This window comes from Desmodus rotundus, chromosome 3 (assembly GCF_022682495.2).
Source record: "Desmodus rotundus isolate HL8 chromosome 3, HLdesRot8A.1, whole genome shotgun sequence".
NCBI classification, from domain to species: Eukaryota; Metazoa; Chordata; class Mammalia; order Chiroptera; family Phyllostomidae; genus Desmodus; species Desmodus rotundus.
Window position 1 is genome coordinate 52207404 of NC_071389.1, and position 6669 is coordinate 52214072.

Sequence of the window (6669 nt, forward strand, 5' to 3'; positions counted from 1 at the left end):
GTTGTCTCTACTGTTGTACCTTCACCGTATTACCTTCATCAGAAATACTATTAGTTTAATTGATATACAAATAGAAGGTATTCCTTTGATCTTATATATCTCCAGGCATATATAAAAAGATAAAAGAACATGTGATTCCATAAATAGCTATTACTCCATTTTTCAGTCATTAGACCCATTGATTTAAAAAGTACTTACCATTGGATGCAGATGATGGTTGTATCTTTTAGCCAGTTTGAAAGTCATAATTTTCTTCTGGTAGATAGCAAATAATACCTATTTCTACTTTTAAGCCCCTATATTGAGCTGTTGGTTTTGTTTCAAGCAGTGTATATGTCTGTAGGACTACATGTCAATCAAGCTCTCTCTTCCTAGTAGAGGGCACTGCCCCTCTATTTTTGCCCCCCAAAAGCTCTTAGTTCAGTTAATACCAAATATAAAATAGAATGCTGCCTCTCTGCTCTAAATTCTATACTTTACCCTGAAATATTCCTTTTCTCTGGCATTTCTGGTGTCTTTTTCCCAAATGTATTGTGCTTTTCACCTTCAGCAAAGGAGCAACTTAAGCATAAAGAAATAAAGGCACTGCCCAATCTGGCTTGAGTGCAGAAGTCCATTTAAATTCTACTACTCTTCTCAAGTAGTTCCCAGGGTCCACACAACTATTACTTTTCTGAAAGATTCAAAAGAAGTCATAAGAAAATATGTATGTAGCCAAAAGAAAAGAACCTTTAATGCCTTTTGCAACTTATGCAAATCTATACCTACTAGAGCTCACCATTTAGGAAATTACCTTAAACCGTTTCCATTCCCACCATTAACCTAGCTTGATGGATGTCCACTGACTTCCTACAGTTAAGGCACATAAAATCCCTATTTATCCCACCAGCTAGTTTTTATTTTACTCAAAAGACTCCTGCCACCTGCAAAGGTCTTCAGCCTCCATGCAGAGCCTTTTCACTTTTGTTTTAGTTAAAACCTTTCAACAAGTACTCAGAATCATTGGCCTCAGAAACGTTGGCCTCAGAATCCCTTCCCCCATGCCTTATATGTATCACTGAAAACAAAGTCAAAAGACATCTTTTTCTCTTTCTTAATACAATTTTACTCTAAGGGCTGTTCAGTTTGGAAGCAGATTGATACAAATCACTTCTGATATGCAAGCACCCCTGAGTGATGCATATGTGTTTCCTGTTGGCATCTTTCTCTACCTGCTTGAGTTTACCTGTCAACTTCGAAAGAGGCAATGGCTGGTTTCCATGCAAACTCGTCTGAAAGCTAAGGCTCAGAAACAAAGTTTCAAATGAAGAAGGAACCTGTTTTGAGAACTTTCACATGATTCCCTGTTCCTACAGAAACCATTTTTTTTCCTTCTTTGCCCGACAAACCCACTTCTGTTCTGTCCTATGAAAAGCATGTGTGCAGGGGGCTGCGTGTGCCATGCACCTCGTTTTGCTTCTTGATCCTCAGAATACAAATTAAACCCTGATCATGTTGAAATGACATTATGTACATTCTATCCTTACTCTTTAGTCAGTAAGAAGGTTTGAATTTGAACTAAGGAGATTGGAGATGCTTTTAATATTTTAAATATTTTAATATTTGTTAACATAAACCACTCTGAATTTATTAATCTGAAAGGTAAGTACCATGATGCCATTGTGTTCAAGTTTACTGATATCTTAATAAGGAGATAGTTATTTTAGGCTTCACAGAAAGAAGGTAAGTGCTCTTTATAAGGTGTTCACAATTTTTATTTCTCCACATTTAAGAAAAGATGTTGACACCCATACACTTCAAGTGTATTTCATTACAAGTTACTATTTGGCCCTGGCTGGTGTTGCACAGTGGATTGGGCACCGACCTGCAAACTGAAGGGTCACTGGTTCGATTCCCAGTCAGGGCACATGCCTGGGTTGTGAGCCAGGACCCCAGTAGGGAGTGCGCAAAAGGCAACTACACAGTGATGTTTCCCTCCCTCTCCTTCTCCTTCCCTTCCCCTCTCTCTAAAAGTAAATAAATAAAATCTGTAAGACAAGTTACTATTTGTCTCAATCTGTTGTGCATTTGGGATCGCTTCAGAAGTTAGACTGCTTTGATCCTAAAGCGTCATCATCCCTCTTATCTCTCAGAAAAAGAATCTGTACATTTTTTAATGATTTTCAACAGAAGTGCCAGTTTCTGCAGATTCTCTACCTCACTGGAATAAGAAAATCAGCCTCAAACTGAAAATTTCTTTTTCAACCTACAATACCATATACTTTTTAAAAGTGTGGCTCCAATGTCAGTGTATCATGGGAAATAAGAAATAAAATCAGTAATTTATTTGCTTTTGAGATGTATTCCAAAATGCACAGTCTATCTCAGGGGCAACCCCAAATTTATTTTTCTCTTTCATTACAAAATATATGGGATTAGGGAATCAGAAAGTCATAAAATAATCATGCATTACAAAGAGGATCCTCTTCTTTATGGCCCCACTCCATATCAGCTGCATGAAATAATTACCTCATTTTTTGCCTTATTAATAGTACTTAACCATTTGCAAGGCATAGTCCCCCATGTTCATTCTCAGGCCTGTGTCTCCTAGGATTGACGCCACAGGCACACGATGAGAGGTGGGTGTGTTCACCATTCCTTCGTCTCTGCTGCCTCTCTAGTACAGCTATCCCTCAACAAAAATATTGTACAATTGAAGTGCTGTTTTTGGAAGTGACAAGAGAGCTCAGTATCAATCAAGTTCCCACTTTGGATCTGGTTTTCCCATGTCTGCTTTGTTTCTGTTGTTACTTTTTAATCATCGCTCCCAGCAGGCATTGCTTGCCTATTGAGACAGTAGCTAAATGGGTTGAGAATTCTGTCAGGTTTTGCATCAGCAGTGGGTACTGCAGACATTACCAACTCATTAAAACAACAAATTCAAAAGGAACAAATAAAACTTTTTCTCTCACATTGAGATACCCCTATCTAATAATGACTGTGGTGCAAAAGGCAGAGATGCAAACTAAAACTCCACAGTGTGCCGACTTGTTATTTCTAAACAACATGCATAAATGTTCAAGAAAATATTGTTGTATAATTTATTGTTTCATTACAGATATGGACATTATATGTCTCAAAGAGTTTAAATGTCCTTCTATTAGCCAATAATACAGCGGTTATTCTGAAAAATAAATTTTAATCAAACCACCATAATCTGGTATATTTTACACGTACAGTTGATTCTAGTTAAGACAGGGATAGAAAACCTAGATAATTGCACACGGCAAACAAAGGCTGAGTTTGGCACCAAGTTACCTTCTGCGCGCCTAAAGCTATCACTTGAGCCCACTGGAGAATGATTTTGATTGACATATTCAGTACCTTATTCTTCTATTCAAAATTTACCTCCTCCCACACAATCGTAAAAAAAGTGTTTTTCTATTGTCATCTGATAGCTCTGTTTCCATACTGACAAACTACTACACTTTCAAGAACTTTTACAATAAAAATAATTACAAAAAATATTGTATTTAGAATTATTATAAAATGAATTTTAGACAGTGTCCAATGAAGAATCCTCCAATCAGATGATAATTATAATGAAGTCTATTTACCTATATTTTTACATTGGATTAAACTTAGTGGTACTGTTCTATGATAAACAACTATCTACCTTTTAAAAATATCATAATGATGAGACTAAAATGACTTATCTTGACACCTGTATCAATTAACAACAAACACTTTACTTAAGCATTTCTATCTGAATTTTATTTCCTCAGGCATTAATGATTAGAAAAATATCAACAGTTTATTATAAAACACTCTTCTTAGCTCACATATTATACTTTTTTCCTTTCTTTAGTTTAAAAGTGAAACGTGCCAAGTACATTATTTGTAAATATAGATATTTTCCAAATATTTGCTATCCTTTCAACCCTATAACAAAATAAGACAGACCTTTCTGGAAAATTCTAATTTAATTCTTTAAATAAATTAATTTTTTGATAATGACAAGTATTTCTTATAAAACTTATTTTCTATTTTAGTGCAGTTTTAAAAAAATTTTTAAAAAGATTTTATTTATTTAATTTCAGAGGGAGGAGAATGGAAGGAGAAAGAGAGGAAGAGAAATATCAATGTGTGGTTGCCTCTCGTGTGTCCCCAGCTGGGGACCTGGCCTGCAGCCCAGGCATGCACCCTGACTGGGAATAGAACCTGCAACCCTTTGGTTCATAGACTGACACTCAATCCACTGAGCCACACCAGCCAGGGCTATTTTAGTGCAGTTTCACAACTATCACAGCTAATAATCTAATAAACAAGAAGAGAAATAAATACCATGCTCACAGTCTCCCAACCCTACCATCCAAGTCATCCTTAAAAAGTTCTGATTGATTTCCCTTGAAATGGTAAGCCTTCTTATAGCTTTTAAATATTTTTTTAAAAATGAATATCTTCTTAAAGAATCCATTTCACTATTTTAACCAATCCACCAAAATATTTACATGAAAATATATATCCTTCTCTGGAGTGGTTACCTTCAGAATCTGGACCTATCTCATAACATCAATCTGAAAACATTTTGGGACTGTTCCTGTTAAAGATTTTCTTCCTGAGAGGTGGCATGAAGAATGAATGAAAAGTCTAGGGTTTTCAGTTGAATAGTCCTGAGTTTAAGATCTAGATTCATTGTACCATAAGTTTTGTAAAAAAATTACTTAATCTCTCTATACTTTAGTTGTTGATTTGTAAATAAAGTCCATGATAATAGCATTTACTTCTTTATATTGTGGTGAAGATTGTATTTAACCATTGAATTTAAGAGTAAAACCATTTTATCAGGATGATAGAATGTAAATGTTATATGCCCAAGTAATAAAGAAATAGTGTAGAAATTATATAACAATTAAAAATAAAGAGAAGGAAAGAGAAAATGGGAAATAACTTAAGATAGCTGGTTGTGTTACCTGATAAAACATTAAAATGTCATTTTCAGCAGAAAAGTCAACTAAGTGTAATCTAATATATTCTGAATTTAAAAATAGTTATTCTTTTCAACTGTTTATGTAGCAGTTACCAAAATGTTTCATTTAGTGGGTACCAAAAAAGGTCTTCTCAAGTAGAAATAACATACAGACACACACACACATTCTCTAATGAAAATGGAATAAAATTATAAATTAATAATTAAACCACCAAGAAGCTTCTGCTGAATAGAAATTTAAAACTTCTTCTTAAGCATCTTATTTTTAAGTCAAAACCAAACACAAGGTGTAAAATATCTAGAAAATAATGTAAATAGATATACTACACACGAGTCTCTACGTGATGAAAATAATCTGGATAGCAGGAGCCTCATTCCTCACTTCATTTTGGGGTGGCCCAGTAGAGCTGGCGCAGCTGAAACGAGGCCGTGTGCAGAGAGACACCGTCACCTTTGTGTGATGTCGTCACTCTGACAGACGAGGCAGCTCTCAGGGCCCTCTGTGTGTATGCACGTCTCTCCTAATTTGCCTTCTTTGTGATGATGCCCCTGGATGCAGAGATATCTAATATAGTTCTTGTGACCTGAAGTGGGTGATGAGAATGGTGTTCCCTAGCCCCTCTCATGCCCCTATAAATATGAATCACAACGTGGATATGGGGCTTCTTGTTCCCACGGTGCTCCTGATTCTAGTCCTACTTGCTGGCAGAGGCAGATGCTGCTCTGCAGTTAAGTTGGCTGTGGTGCATACAGAACAGTTATGGTGTGGAATAACAAGGATTCAAGGACATTTTGTGCTCTGCTACTTCTTTTTGCACTTCTGTCTTTTCTTGATAAGACCTCTGGCATACAAGCATAAGTTTGTGCACAATGTGGGGGTTCATGTTCACAAAGTTACAGAGTTTTCCGCACCACCCCAGGGTTTGAAAGCTTTCCATCTAGGGAAATGAGAGGTCACCAGTAAGCTTAATAAACAAGTGTCCAGTAACCCAAGACTGCACAGTGTGACCACAGTGTCCATGGCCTCCTTAGCCCGGTATTCTTAAGAGTGGCTACTGAAGCATCATTAGCTTAGATCCTAGAAGCAGACTGAGCAGCCATGGGAGTCCCAAACTCAGGACCCCACAAGGTGTTGCAGATACCTCCCACAGATCCCAGAGGAGACAGAACAGTAGCTGCATACTGTAAGACACTAAAACCGCTTAACAAGCAGATGATCTGAAGGACATGAGGCTATGTCACAAAAGTAAAACCCCAGATGGTGACACTTTGGGTGGCTGGAAAATAGGAGGCAGTTTCTTTGAGGAGACATTTACACGTATATACATTACTTCTGAAGGCTGAGAAACTTACAAAGACTAGTGGAACAAGCTGAGTGCAGTGACTGCACCTAATAGCAATCGAATAGATGGGCCAGTACCAAAACTCACACTGAATGTCAGAACATTAAGAAGATGGGAAGAACAGGGAGAAGGATGAGGTCTGGAACCTGCCCCTGCACTCCTCTTCCAGGTGAACATTCTAAACATTCTTTAGCCTCCTGGTTACTAGAGTTTATATGGCTAGTATTTTATTTTCTTGTTTGTTTTTTCTGCTTTAAAAATGCTTACTTTTTTTCTTTTCTTTTTTTTTTATCCTCCTCTTTTGCCTTGATAAAGATGCTTTGAGCTCTTGAATGTTGTATTAGTTTCCTATTTTTT